Below are 16,215 nucleotides of genomic sequence, written 5' to 3' on the forward strand. Positions count from 1 at the left end.
GATTGCCAGCTTCAGGTCAAACAGGCATAGAGAATAAAGATATTTGTGCTTGAAGATTAGAATCATGTCAAACAATCAATAAAATAATCATAAGAGAAAAAGAGATTGAGTAAGATGCTCCCGATTAGAACAGGGTCACGCAGTGTTGGACGATTTTCTTGGACACGGTTTGCTCTTCCGTGTGGTGTTGGACGATTTGCTTGGACACGGTTTGCTCTTCCCGCCGGTCCAATTCCTTTTCGGCTGGAACAGCGCCGTCTTTGCTGATTGATCCAAACTAGGAAGCTTTGGCGCGGCGGCACGCCGCGCCCGTACCATGACCGGAAGGAGATAGGAAGGGCCAATCAAATGTATTAACAATTAAATGGACAAAACTATTGAACACATTAGAATGTATAACATGTGAGCTAGCACATATTAAAAATCATGTATATCTAAAGATTGCTAGCAAATACTTAGGACAACCCTGGCAATAACGATTGTCACCGCATTATCTTCCTGCATATTTAAATACATTGTTGCAGAAACCAGCACACACACACAAGACACAAGTAGACGGACATTTAATTCGCAAGATCGACGGATAGGCGACAAAAATAGTAAAAGCAAGGATGTCCATGTATGAGGTAGAGAGGAACATCATTCATTAGCAATATCGCAACAAAAATATTGTGCCACTGCAGAAATAATTAAATTATTAGGCAAGGGAATAAACAGTCAAACATGACCAATCAGCAGGCCAAATACGACTTACGTATATATTCTTTACTGTAAAGACTTGTGTGACTTGTGTATCAGACAAAAGGCTACCACATTAAGGGTCATTAGCTTCCTTTTTAAAGAACTCTTTGTGTGGAACAGATGGCCACATGTTGTTTATCCCAGCATGCATTAACACAACTATTTCCTTGGCAACAGCACACGTATTCTTGCAAAAAGTCGCATTGTTTGCTCTGTTTTAACTTAACATACATTTGCCAGTGGAAATTTGAAGACCAAAGTTTATACAAAAAAGAACCCATTTGAGGTTCACATCAGAAGGTAAAAATCACAGTCTCGAACACTTAACACAATTGTACAACATCATAGGTTGATAAAACCATGTTTGGATTTTCAAATGTATGAATTTTTTTCCAGATATATATATTCCAAATATTACGTTTGGTAACAGATTATGGATCAGTGTAGAAGACCAACTTTGGGTACAGAACATACACTAAGATATCGAGTTAACAAATTCCAATCAAGAAATATGGAATTCTCTAAGGTTATCGTTTTCCAATAAGCTTTTACTAATTAAAAATGAAGATGAACGATAATCCATATGCGCTGAACTGTTCTTTAATAATCTTGGAATGGTAAACACCGATGTTGAATATCACTGGACGAATACTTATTTGAACCTGCAAAACATAACTAACAATTTGAGTACTTACTTAGAAATACATGTATGGAAATACATGCTGGGAAAGATTTCTTTCACGCCCAGGACAAAGGAAAGACTGAAAAAAAGGAGTACTGGAGAGTGCCTAGAGCTGCATCATCTCCTATCTGCTCGAAGGTGCGATTAATAAGCACAAAGTTAAATGAAAAACTATGGTATTATCAATTTTCAGGAGTTCGTACTGAAAGGAGATGATCTGTAACTCTAGATCCTGACTTAGCAAACGCCAAAAAAATAATGCAAGCCATTGATCTGTTAAATGTCTTAGTGCTAGGCATAGAACCTACGAAACAATGCAGTGAGAACAAATTATCGAAAAGATACTGGGATTATTATTTTTACAATGGTTCAGAGGGTGCGCGGCATGCGAACTAATATACCGAGTTAGCTGTTTCTGATGGTTTTTTCAGGTGACACTCGAGTAAATACCACAATGTCATCTCTTGGTATAGAGCGTTGTCTCGGTTGGCTCAGCTCTTGCATTTCCTGAACCTTGCCAATTTTATCTTCTGTGGGTGATCATGGATACCGTAATAAGAGTTACTTTTTGCAGGAAGCATGATTTATATAGCATCTCATCCATTCTAGTGTGTTTACTGTATCTTACCTTTTCCGTATGTCCGACATTTTTGGAATTGGTATATTGACATGCCAGCGAGTTAGGGATGTGTGCTTGAAGGCCAACTTTCATGTGATAGTATCCACACTGTATTAGCTTGATAAATATGGATTTAATTGATTGCCTTGGTCATATGAAGCAACGTACCTGAATACTCGGCAACAGCCATGCCGACAATACTGTCTTGAAAATATGACTCATACAGCAAGGCAACATCAGAAGCTCCTGCGTGTTCTTCCCATAAGGTGACGATAGCTTTTTCACCACTTACAGTAATTACATAATATTAGTCTAGTTAACTCTCAATAAATTTAAAAATTGCTGTCATAGGTGCTGAAATTAGACCTTCCATCTTTGAGGTAAATATTTCTCCTTGAGTCGTGATTTGCCCTTGATGGAATAATTTCTGTCAGCATTGTCACCAAGCCAACGTCTTACGTACACCACATGAAAAAGGATAAATGTTAAGTATAGTATACACAAATTTTATAGGAGCTGGAAATTAGGTAAAACAAAAGGACAATGAGGTTTAGCAGATTTAATACCAGCAATAGAGCTTATATGTGATAAAGTGAGCACCTGATAAGCGTGTATTGTTTCCTATTCGGAAAGTTTCAGGCTCTGAAATAATCTCCTCTATCTTTGTGAGCTGAGTAATCCTAATTCTAAGGGATGATCATTTACTTTGTACTGCTTCTCGTGCGTAAGCGACGATGAACGTTTTAAAGGTTTAAACTGAACCTTCTTTCAGTCGGTCTCTGAACTGATCCATACAGTCAGCTGGCACACATCCTCCCGACGGAGCAGAGAGGGCGACCAAAATCCAATAACCTGCAAGGTCGTAGGATGAACGAAAAGATGCAAGAAAATAAAAAACAAAGCCAAATCAGAATGAGAAGATGGGGAAGGACCCCATACACCACGCCCTTTCCGGCCGTCAGTCAGCCGCCGGTACTCCCCGTCCAAGATTGGAGAGAGAGAAAAGGAGGGGAGAAAGAAGGCTGACGGCCATGGGAGGGGAGGGGAGGAGAGGAGGGGCTCGAACTTAGAAGATTAGGGCATTGAGCAGACGGGAGCAAAAGAGATTGGGCAAGGGAGAGGCAAGGGCACGTCGACAACTACCTGCCTGCATATCTCTGCCAGGGGCGCTCCTTCCCTGCCGATTTCCTCCGGTGCTACTACTCCGACCATGCGAGACGTGGAGGCCAACTTCTGCGGGGCGCACCCAAGCGGCGTGGGTGGAGAGTGGGGATGAGCTGCGAGGTCTGCTCCTCTCCTCTTCTGGAGAGTCCGGTCAAAGCGATGCGGGAATTGCATGGAAAGATCAGACTAAGCGGTGAAGGTGGGGACCACGCACTGATATTTCCTTTTTTATACACATGGTACTATTTTCTGAGGAAGGAAGCACATCTAACCGAAAAAGGCACGCAAGGATAAAAGAATGAGATCTGACCGCCTGGCAACCGGTTGCCGGTAGCCCATTTAACCAAAGAAAAAAAGATCAGAAGATAACTGATCGGTCAAGGCAAGGAAAATGTTAACAGATGAGGGTACGTGTCATCTAATGGCCAGCCTTAGAGCATCTCCAGTCGCGTCCCCCAAACCGTCCCCCAAAGGGATTTGGAGCGCGCCGGATAAAAAAAGCGTTCCAGCCGCGTCCCCCAAAGCCCTTTTTTGTCCGGCGCGGCCCGATACGGTGTCCGGCGCCCCGAGCCCGTCCCCGTCCCACAGGGGACGCTCCGGGGACGCCGGACACAACGAAAAGCGAGGCCAACCGACGCGGGGCCGACCGGTCAGCGGCACAGGGAAAATTCGTCTCACACTCCCGCCAAATCCCGCCGCTCCCGCCAAATCGCGCCTATACCGCCGCGCACAGGCCTCCCAAAACATATCCTGCCGCCGATTCATTTCTCCTATCCCGCCGATTTCTTTCTCCCTCCCGCCGTGCACCCGCCGCCGCTACCCTCTCCCCATTCCATGGCGCCGCCGACAGCCCCCAAAAAGATGGCGAAGAAAGCGGCCAAGAAGCCGCCGGGCAATGCGACGATAGGGGCGAAAGCGCCGTTCGCGAAGCCGCGGAAGGCGCCGGCTGCGAAGAAGAAGCCTGAAGGAATGACCGAAGATCAATGGCAGCAAGATTGCTCGCGCCGGAAGCTATCGACGGCGGAGCGGAAAGGACGGAGGGCGGCGGAGCTGGAGAAGAAGGCTCTGGCGGCGCGCCAGCACCAGCACATAATCGCCGGGTGTATCGCCGCCACCAACGCGAGCCCATATAGTACGAACGTGCCGGTGTACGTTCCGGGAGTCTTCTCTCCGTCGTCATCTGCCTTCTACAACGACGGCCCCTCCGGCACTCCCGGGTGCGTGACGCCTAACTTGTCGCCGCACTACCAGGATGCGCTGCCGCACGGCGGCTTCAACCCCAACAACCTCTACTCCCCGGCGTACGAGCAACGCGAGCCAGGACCCGGTCCGGACGGCGGCCCTTTCACCGGCCGCAGGGGTCCGCTCGAATACGACGGCGCCGGTGCCGAGGAGGACGACGGGGTTGAGGAGGAGGACGACGAGGAAGAGGACGGGGTGGAGGACGACGAGGAGGACGACGATGAGGACGAAGAGGGCGGCGAGGAAGAGGACGACGAGGGTGCCGGTGACGATGATCTCGTGGAGGTAGACGCGGACGGCGTGAGGACGAAGAAGAAGAAGAAGAAGAAGAAGGCGTCGGGCACACGAGGCCCGAAGTGGACGCCTCTGGAAGATCAATGTCTGTGCGAGTCGTGGGCGACGGTGAGCCATGACTCCATCATCGGCGCCAACCAAAAAGGCGGGAAGTATTGGGCGAGGATCAAGGCCGAGTTCGATGAGCGCAAGCTCATCAACGGCGACTACCGGAAAGTGACAATGAAGAGGAGCCGAGAAGGCAATGTCGACGCGATGGGCCATCATCCAGGCGTCGGTGAACTCCTTCCATGGGTACCATCACGACTTAGAGACCAGAGGCGACAGCGGCGCCGACGTCGGCCAACTGGTACGACTGTTTCTTCCATAATCCGTAGCGCCACATTGTGTTCGATGAAATGACTCTGCTTCCTTTGGTTAGTTTGATCGGGCCATGGAATTGTACGCCAAGTACTCGGAAGGTCACAAGTCTTTCGCGCTGATGCATTGCTATGGCAAGCTCAAAATGAATGAGAAATGGCGGCTGACGCGCTTGTCGCTGTCCAAGGGGAAGGACGCCATTGATCCGGACGCGCCGCCGGCAACGTCGGCAGGGGCGTCCTATCGGCAACAAGGCTGCCAAGGCCGCCTTGGCCGACGCTGCGTCGTCCGAGAAGACGCAGGCGTCGATCACGAAATGCCTCGCCGACGTCTCCTCGACCTTTATCTCCCGCGACAAGAAGGCCGACCAAAGGTGGGCCGAGCTGCTCAAGAGGCAAGAGGAGAAGCTGGAGCTCAAGAAACGCAGGGACGACATGTCCCTGCTGAGAACGTCGACAGAGGGAATGTCTCCCCGGACGCGAGCGGCGCACAACTTCTTCAAAGGCCAGATCCTCGACGACATCGAAGCCAAAATGGCGGCGGCGGCCCTGGCAGCGGCATCGGCATCGGCGGCAGCGGCAGCGCAGCAAGAGCAGGCTGACGCGTCTTCTACTGCTACACCTGCGTCGGCCTCCGCGTCGGCGACGGAGCAGACGCACCATGCACAGGAACAGGCAGATCGCGACGAGGTCGTCGTGCTCGACGGGCCTGCGTCGACTCAGGACACGCCGTCGACCAACCCCTTCTTCTAATTTGCATGCACCACCGGTCTGTAATATGATCGCGCGCCCAGTACTTTGATCGATCGCCGCTACTCTGATCGCGACGAACCGGCGGGAACGATCTCTTTTGAATGCATCTATTTGAATTTTTGATTGGGGGCGGCGTTTGGGGGACGCGGCTGGGGAGCGACGTCCCCCAAACGCGGCACGAACAAAACACGTCCCCCAAACGCTCGATCCGGCGCGGTTTGGGGGACGGTTTGGGGGACGCGACTGGAGATGCTCTTAAGAGTGGATAAATAGTCCATCTACAGTGTCCAAAACGATATGAGGGGTGCTAAACTGATTGAAAATTATATAGGGTATATTTCTCCTCTATAACTACTATATTAAAGGTTAACCAACTTCATTTTTCTTAGAATTTTGAGGTTTGCTAAGAATTACTTTGGTGTTGACACGTATGCACTAGATAGTTTTATTTCTGCAGTAGTTTTTCTGTGTGCATATTTGGTGCTATCTAGAATTTTTAGAGAGGATAGGAAACGTCTATGCAGTTCTTTTCCCTTCCTTCTCCGGGTGGCTGTAGCATTCTTACAGATGGTCAAAGCGGTGCCCAACCGCTTAACTGGTCTCGATTACCCATCTCTCCCATCTTGTTTCTGTCCGGGCCTGCTCGCCACGCCGGCCACATCCGGAGCCGCCGCGGTGCTGCTCGGTCATCGGGAAAGCTGCCTCCGATCTAGCTGCCGCACGACATCAGGAGGGGGTTGGGTGATGGCGCCGTCGTCGGCATGGAGGCGGGGCAGCGAGCGCGGAGCGAAGAGGACGTGCCGACCATGTCGACCACGGGTATGGAGGTCAGCATCGGCTATACGGCGCGTCGGTCCGTAGGTATGGCGTGGCCTCTCCTTATCCATCGCCCATGTCCCCTCTCTCTCCATGCATCGCCTCCTCCACCTGCGGTAAACAGCGCGCCGCCGTGTGTGTCGCTGAGATCGACGCTGCCGACGGTCGCCGGATGCCATCAATAAACAATACATAGGGGCTCTCTCCCCCGACGCTCCCTCTCCCAGCGCTCCTGTAGCTGCCGTTCCCCTGCCACCGCAGCCTCCTCGCCGGCGACTCCCAGCCGCCGGGCCACCCCAATCCCAGCCTCCTCGCCCTCCATGCTCGCCACTCCTTCAGGCCATGTCCTCCTCGTGCGGCTCCCCGGACGGCCGTCTCTCGGGCCGCGATCTGCGCTAGAGGAGCTCTAGCTCTGAGTTCAGCGCCAATCGCTCCTTCCGGGATGTTGTCCGCGGCGCGGCGGCCTGTCCCCACTGCTCCCCTCGCCGGAGCCTACTCCCTTCTCTGCTCGGATCACTGACGTCGCTCCCCTGCCTCGCATCCTGCACGCTGCCGCTCCCCTAGGGTGTCACGCTCCCTGTGAACAATGGCCTCTACTTCCACTGCCAAGAGGAGGGCCACCGTGTGAGGGATTGCCCCAACGAAGCCCAGTGCCCTGCAGACGTGATTTCGTGTATGAGTTTCATTGTTTCTATGTGTGAATTTTGCAGCCTCGTGTTTTTTTTTGGTCTGGCTTAGTAAGCACTGAACCATACAGTTTAGTCTCATTTCCACAATATTGCTTGAATATAGTGTTGTATTATGATCCAAATTCATATACTAAAGGGAGGCTAACTTCTGACGAGCGGAGCGAGGCCCGTCGCCGGAGGCTTGGGCCGAAGCGTAGCCCCCCGCGGAGGCTTGGGCCCGTCGCCGGAGGCAGCCCCCCGCGGTACGGTACGGATCGTTGGCACCGCCTATATATACATCTTGTAAGCCGCCGGCTAGGGTTTATCAGATTATAAGATAACCCACGGCGTTTGTAAACACCTCCCGATATAGTGAAGTTTTGCTGGCTGGCGCCCGTGGTTTTTCCCCTTCTGTGTTGGAAGGGGTTTTCCACGTTAAATCTTGTGTCCCCTGCGTGTGTTCTTGTTTCGTTCTTCGTTATTTGCTTGTCGCTTTTATAACATATAGGATGGCTACATGATCAAATATATCTCTGACAATCAGCTTTTGTTTCTCCAGCTTTCCTTATGACGATTAGGCTTGATTTTTGAAATCTCTGTAGAGTTGAAGCATTAAAAATAGATGGGTACTATTGCTCCGAGAGGATACTTTCAAGGTGATATTGTTTTTTTTCATAGATAATTGACTGCTCAGTTCTGGCCATTTTCAATATGAATTCTTATATATATTTTCTTCTGTGGTCTATGAAAAGAAATGACTTGGTGATGCATATACACACCTTTGTACGAAGGTTATTTAGACATGGGAGTGAGCTGTCAGATAACACTAATAACAGAGATTTGTTATATGTTAGTTAATATCCTGGCGTTCAAATGTTTGGTAGTATCTATTTCACTTGCACCAGTGTCAACCATTTTCACCTCTTATGAGCTACCATGTTTGACCTTCGATCAATCTTGCAATATTCATCTTACTGCCACCAAGCTTTATTTTATATATTACATGTGTTTTACTCTATAGCTTGCTAGCTTCTTTTGATTTTCTTTGTATTATGTCTTTTCCAGTCGCAGGCCATTTGCATGTGTCGTGTCTCTCCAACATATGAACTTAACAACGACAAATAAAAACAACGGTATCTCATGCTAAATTGTGTGTAACCGTCCAAGTGGGGTATAAAATCTGAACATTGGGGGATATAAGCAAAAGATTTATGCAAATCTAAGCAAGCAGCAGATGTTAATACAACTTCCATAAGTAATGTAGTACCCTGTTCCTATGATTGATGGTCATCCCAAACTAAAGAAAGGATTAGAAGTACTTTAATTACTACCCTCAAGGGCGGCAGCCGCAAGGTCAACGAGAACAAGCTCCTCTCCAAGAAGAATAGGTCTGTTCCATCCTTCACTCCGCCGGACGCCGGCACATCTTTTTCCTCAGTCGGGTAGGTGAGGTTATTCTATCTGATTCGCGGCGCCGGGATATTTTTCCTGCTCATTGGCCTTCTCACTGCCTCCAAGCAACCTCTGAACTTGCATTCCTTTGTGATATTGCTACAGAAGAGCTTCGGATTTGGAAGAGGGTGCGGACAATCAAGGGAGCTGCTGCTGTTACAGCAGCACAACAGCACCACACGAGACAACAGGAGAATGAGAAGGAAGTGCGGCGCAAGATTTTAGGGCCTATTGGTGAGGTGGTTCTTCAGTGGGGGTGAGTCGGTGGCTGTTTACCACAGGTGGCAATTGTTGGTACTTGGGTTGATCCTTCAGGCCCATATGATGGTAAGGTGGATTAAGGAGGTGATGAAGTCATTGCGGAGCTTCGTACTGATTTCCATCTGGTCCCTGCCATCTTCTCTACAGTTTCTTATGTTACATGGTTTGGCAATATGTCATAAGTTCTGCAGTCCGTTTATTCTGATTTTCTTATCTTACTGATTTAGGTTAACACCTATCATGATATTTGTCACTTAGCAGGACATATGTTCTTCATATACAATATGCATGACTTCTAAGTTTCATAAGATTTCTCTGTTCAATCACAAGTCTCCTACTTTCTGATTGCTCTCATGGCGGTATTCGCGTAAGCTGAGTACCAAAAATGCATATATAGTGGGCATTTTATTTAGTATTTCACACTTGATTCATTCGAATGACTATAGGCAAAGTAGATTGGTATATAGTTAAATTTGTTGCTACCTGAGTTCTATTCTCCTTTGGTAATCCCATGTTGCTGATCTTTGCCTTCAACCTGGAGTTTTATTGTGCCGACGTCGGTATACTTACCATCCCTGCTCCGGCTCTCCGCCTCTGCCACAGACGTGCCGCACCGAGACATGGAGCGCTTGCTACATGGTATCACATACTGACGTCTAATATTTTCTCTGCATGGTTTGCAGATAGAGACTGATATAGATGATGACCAGATCTTAAATTGAGGTAAATGAACAAACTTCTCCAATCCGGTTTTTTTAACTTACTTTATTAAGAAAAATTTACTTCAGCTCTGTGGTTGCGATTAGATGTTTGTAATACCATGGGATTGTGGAATTTCAGCTGAACACACTCTTCTCTGTATATAAACATATGTATGATATTGTAAGATGATTACTTATTGCAGCTCTGCAGGTCTTCCAAATTTATTGATAATGCTTCTTCTCTACCACATTTATTGACTTATTCTTCTACACTTTCTACTGATGCAAACTTTGCAGCCGAGTACGAGGCATGACTCTTGCATGTTTATTATGCACATGCCTCACCATATTGTCTTCATTCTTAATATAGGCTATGTTTAAATGGAGATCACATCAAGAAGAACATCAGTGTATATTTTCTTTAGCTGCTCCCTTACCGCAGGTTATAAATAGATCAAGTTAGTAATGTAGAGATGGTTGGATTCAGGGAAATATGACCAATTACATGATTCATTATATTATCTTAAGTGACTATGGGACTTCGTATGCTCTTATCATTTTGTGTTCAAAAAATATTGAATTAATTGTTTGAATTACAAGTTTATTTTGTGGTTTCCTTTTTCTCTCTTTGATTTGCGTACCTTGGCAAACTAGGGGTTTGGTGCTACCTTTTGCGGGTCTGCTGCAAAGTACCTCGGTTTTCTGATTCTTTTATGTCCTAGGCTTTCCTATTTATTTTGAGATGCTTAACTGTAGGTGCCCGGGTTTTCATAGTTCATGGCATGTTCACCAAAATTTAGAAACTGCTATCTTGGATATGTTCTTTGGCGTATCTGAACTTATGACTGCAAGTATATGAGCCAATTATTACATCTTCTTTGATTTTGCATTGTGCTCATTTCCGCACCATTTCTGTCCACACAAAACGTTTTCACAAGAGCTTGATCATTACTGAGACTGATATGAGCTTTGGTAAACTGCATGTGCAGAGAGCAACGGGTAGATAGGAAGGGTGCCAACAAGTTCAAGAAATGATGGCAAGAAGAGAGGAAGCTGACAAGCATACACTACAACACCAAAGAAAAGGTGCACTGCAATTTATCACGCATGCCCCCAGATAAGAGTTGGACACTTTTTTTTTCTTTCTTTTCAGTGCAACTTGTGAGAAAAAGAAGTCATCAGCTTCCAACGATTATTACTAGCCAAGTAGAACAACAAATTCTCCAAGCCTCCAATAGGTCATTCTTCTAAAGACAATTTTACATCAGCTAAGCAGACAGGCTATTAGTTTTTCCAGTAATTTGTCTTTAAACCTACTGTAATTTTATAGACATGTATCTATCTATCTTGCTCATTATAATATTCTCTTTCATATAGCTAATTCTTCGTGGAAGTTCTAATAAATATTCAAAAGAGAAACGCGATGATATTGTTGTACTATGAGTATTATGTGAAAGCACATGTAATCTGCCAACTAAAATTTCTTCCAATTTGATGCATCCATATGAACAAATAGTAGCCTGACTAACTTCTTTTTCTGCAAGCAATGAAGTAAAACAAAGCTTAGTGCCCACATTTCATTGGGCCGACTGCCGAGACTCCAGCCCCTGATTATCTAAAGCAGCTCAGGAAGACTGGTTATGCACAGTACCCACTGCCACCACTATGTATATTTGCCAGTTATGTACTTTTGTACGACAGAGGTTACTGAAATTTGCTCATCCTCTATTTCCTAGCAGTCACCCATCGCCAAAAACTGGAGCTAGCTACTAGCACACACCTCCAGCTCTCCAAACAAAACTATTCTCCGTTTAAAACAAGCGGCCATACTTGATACGGACAATCATGTGACCACCAGCCAGTGTCCCTTCATGTTCAGTCCAGAAGAAACATGTATCCATGCCGTCTTCCTCATCATTATCCTTCATGTAATCCAATATAAAGTGAGTCCTAGATATGGAGCAACTTTTTAATGTGGTCTCTTATATTATCTAGCTTATCCTACTTTTACTATATAGCTAGGTTGATTTTTTTTCAGTTCATATCGATATTGAAAGAAATCAAACTTGCTACGAATTTCACAACCTACAGTGGAGATCATCAAATATGCTCTAAAAAACAACTAATATGAACCATGTATCCTAAAAAAGATAGGACGATGGAGGTCTTCCTGGCTTTGTTGAGGGGGGCAAACAAGGATTCGATAAGAGGACACTGATTCCCCATTGGACGATGAAGCACACGACTCTTTCTTCACCAAAGGCCAACAACTCACCATCTTCTCCCGCAACAACGAGGACACCAATGCGAAGCACTGATGAATGGGTACTAGGGAACATCAGCACTACCAGTCTTACCATCCTACTTTGCTACTTCTTCCAAGCTTTGGTAACCAAGAATATGTCAATGGTTATGTTCAAGTAGAAACTCATGTATTTTCCATGTATCCTATATGTAAAATGATCCCACGAACTATGTTGTCAGAGCTAAGCACTTCAAAAATGTTGTCAGATAATTATGTATTAGTGTACTTACTACTTATGCAAGGCAATGATATGAGCTCTGGAATCAAGTCTAATTATATATTACTGCTACTGCCTCTCCCTTGGTTAATAGCACTAACACAAAACCTTTACAAATTACAACCATCCATATCAACCACGGGCGCTATCTTTTTGTATGCCTTTCCGCTATTAGTGTATCATGTGCCCAAGTTAATTACCCGTTATTTTATGCCCTTCTTAATATGGGTAGAATTCTCTATATGCAACTTATTTACTTGATCTTAAGGATTAAATTTTCATGCACCTAGCTTCAGTGTATGTTGCATCCAACTTCATTCCCAACCATCTTAAAACCTAATACTACTATTTAAACAAAAAAGTCTTAAAAATATTACAACCATTGCATTATACAATCGGCGCGGCGTGCCGCCGCGCCCATCCATTGCTAGTGTCTTTTATTAACAATTGACATCTGAGGACCACCGGGCGGGTCGTCCCCGCAAGGCCAGTCTCCAACGACAAAGCCGCGCCTGACGATTTGTCGCTGTTGATGGTGATAATTACGATGCCGCGTATATGCTTCCACCAGCCGATCTTCTTTATCTTCTCATCTCTAATTTTGATGAAACTCGACAGATCTCGCTCGGATGTCAAAATCCAATCGTCGCAATCCCCACGGTCGGCGCCAATTGGCGAGGGATCACCTCGCCAATGCCTACGTATTGTAGACTTGGGTTTCGGGAGGGAGCGATGATGGAGATTCCGGGAGCGAGATTAGGCACACGTCATACCCAGCTTCGGGTCCCCTCGGTGGAGGATCCCTACGTGCTGCTAGCAATCCAGTATATGATCATAAGTATGTTTAGAGGGTGGCGCCATAGGCGGAGCTATGTTGTCTATCTGTTGACCTCCCTCTATCGGGTACCCTGGCTGGCTTTATATATGCAACCAGCCTAGGGTTTTACAAGATTCCTAGTCGACTACTTCTTCGAGTTGCCTTGTTGGGCCTTCTTCATATTGGGCCGAGCCGAGCCAGGTATACTAATAATGGGTACCCGGAGGGTATACCCATGTCATCCATGGCACAAATTCGTGCAGTTTCTTTGCCGTGGGTAAGAATTTTTCATTTTTTCTGTTTTTCCTTAATCCATGCATTTCAACAAATAAAACATATAATTTCACAACAGTTTCACATGACTCACAAATATATAACAATAAATAATCCAAATATGGTCCAAAAAAGTTCATAAGTGCGCATGCGGTAGCCCATTTCAAGAATATTTTTTCAGAGTAATAGTCGTATTCGATGTTCAAATTGTTTTCCTCGCTACTAGATCACTTCTAATGACGTCTCACGAAGGTTTCCCATTTTTCTGATTTCTTTTTTACTTATGCTCAAAATGAGGCCCACGTGAAATGAAGTTTTGCCAAAACCGGCGCCAGAGGCACCAGCTTGGATACGCGTGACACTGAAATAAAATTACACACACAATGAGACGTTGCGAGTCTAAAAATGATTTTCCCAAAACAATCTAGAGTGAGCAAAAGTTGATGCTTATTTTAAATCGTGCTAGCCAAATCGACTGGAGACCGCATGGAGCAGCATGGATTCCTAGAAGGCATTTGTGGAGACTCGCGGATTTTTTTTCATCCTAGCACTCCTCTCTATGTACATACTCCCTCCATCCCAAATTGTATTACGTCTAAGTATTAGTTAAAAGTCAAATATTATTATCTTTGACCAAATATTTAGGAAAAAAATCTACATCTACAACAAATGCTATGGAGGAGTTAGAGAGGATAACAATGGAGGAAATTAAATAATGGCTCCAAGATATAGATCCCAAGAGTTACCCTCACTTCGAGGAGAAATTGATTGGGAAGATTGGATTTAGATCTCTTCTTCCAAATCTATCAAAAAGATGCAAGAATCATAAGAGAGATGGGAGAGGCAGAAAGCTCTTGAGATTCAACAATGGATTCAACAATGGTGTAGAGAGAGATGGCTCAAAGAGTGGTTTGCATTACCTCCTTAAGGAGGAATAAAGGCTATTTATAGCCTAAGTGAGAAAACTAGTCATTTGAGGGGAATTCGGTCGGGCAAACCAAACAGGCGGTAAGTTCGGCGATGCCAACCCTCATGTCGGATGGCCCGACAAATAGGAATGCACGCCGGATTAGCTACTAGCGCACAAGACTGGACCGGCTCAAATTGGCAAGCCGGTTTCCTCGCATGTTTGAATCCGGTGAACGGAAACAAGTTCGGCAGCCGCCATAAATGCACTCTGTATAACCTTTGGACATATACCAGAAGTATGGGTGGCTGCGGGTTGATTCTGGCGGTGAGCCCAGCGATGCCGGTTTCGTGTAGAGCTCCTTCAAAATGCATTTTTCCAAAAAAAAAACTAATCTCTCACAATATTTCCGAAATATTAGGAATCATATTTTTACGTGAGTTTAGAGGTGAAATCTCTCTATACGAAGAACCAATACAAACTTTCAAACTTGAAAATGCAATAGAATATGCATCGATTTATATTAATCTTAGGCTTATTGAAAAGCTGGCAATAAGTTCAAGAACCTCACACAGAGAAAGACCAAGAAGCAAAAAAGAATAAGGGGATGTAAACTATGCAAGTTATCCAACCGAAAGCTACTCTTGCTCGTGCGGCTATCTATCCTATAACCCAATATACCAACAACTACCTTATGACCGGTTAAAGAAAACCTAGCATGGCCATAAATTTTCCTTGTGTATGCCGCTTAACTTTGATGATGATGCTTCATGCTTCATTCAAGACAGAATGATTTACTTGATTATTGTTGGCTCGGTAAGACTTGCAATTTTCTCTCTCATATATCACTATGGGATAGCTTCATTAAGACACATCTGAACAATTCCATTATCACCAAATGGATGACAATCTTCAAGCATATGGTCTTCTCAAAATGTTGATCTTGAATTTCCCCTTCTCAACCTTGATGGCAATTGCGACTTGAAGTTATCATATCATGGGATATATGTGATATTACTTTTGATGCATGCTCATGGCAAGATACCTAACCCACATAGACAACAAAAAGGCACGCATATGATAGGTTAGTTTACAAAGCATAATTGATAAAATTTACCATATCATAAGATCACATGATCCCATGTGGTACATTCTTTATGCTTCATTTGTCGACTAACTTGATTCAAATCTTCACTCTTAGTCTTGGTCCCGTACGTGTATCTCCTCATGATCTATCATAAGGCATATAAAGAACACTTCATTTGATTGCATGTTCTAAATCTTTGTAAAAAATAGCTTAAGTCATGAGTCTATCATGACCGTGACTTAGAGCCACATCTTGAATCATTTTCTTCAAATCAAACTCTGAAGATGTTGATCATCAATTGCTTAACACATAAACTAGAGAATGGGTAAATTGAGTTCTACATATGGACTCCATCATCACTTCTTCTTCTTAATCATATTAGATTATTTTCTTCAAATCAATGATATTGATGACAATACATAAGGTAATATCTTTATCTTCATGGCATCCACACTTTAATCCAACACATGGTCTTCAAGTAGTACCCATGGAATATCCCTTCATAAGAAACTCAATGAAAATATTAGTCCCTAGGGATTGTCATTAGTTACCAAAAACACACATAGTGGCAATGTACCCGTACAACCCCATGACCTGCTTGTTGACCTCCTGCTAGCCCACTTCAGCTTGTTGGATCCATCTCAAAAATTCTGAAACGTGTTCTATATATGACCTTGCCCTTTTTGGAGCCTCGTAGTTTTTTGAAAGTCCAAAATACTAACATAAGGTTTTTTCCCAAACAGAGTTAGAACCAAAATAAAGATATCTTTTGAAAAATCCCCGGATTAATATAAAAAATGATTCTAAAAGAAGATGAGATGTAAATATGTTGGAATGTAACACAATGAGCTACAAAA

At 44.9% G+C, this 16,215-nt stretch overlaps 1 long non-coding RNA gene across 4 annotated transcripts; it reads left to right on the forward strand.

Annotated features, from left to right (window-relative positions):
- The first annotated feature begins 9,621 nt into the window (after positions 1-9,621).
- Positions 9,622-12,215, forward strand: LOC124681194. Of its 4 annotated transcripts, XR_006995758.1 has the most exons (4): positions 9,622-9,774; positions 10,742-10,838; positions 11,297-11,695; positions 11,903-12,215. It is a non-coding gene; the product is annotated as an uncharacterized LOC124681194 (long non-coding RNA). The 4 variants fall into 4 exon arrangements; XR_006995756.1 differs by lacking the exon at positions 11,903-12,215 and having other exon boundaries at positions 11,297-11,742; XR_006995759.1 differs by lacking the exon at positions 11,903-12,215 and having other exon boundaries at positions 11,305-11,742.
- The last annotated feature ends 4,000 nt before the right edge of the window (positions 12,216-16,215 follow it).

Source organism: Lolium rigidum, unplaced genomic scaffold (genome assembly GCF_022539505.1).
Source record: "Lolium rigidum isolate FL_2022 unplaced genomic scaffold, APGP_CSIRO_Lrig_0.1 contig_35329_1, whole genome shotgun sequence".
NCBI lineage: Eukaryota > Viridiplantae > Streptophyta > Magnoliopsida > Poales > Poaceae > Lolium > Lolium rigidum.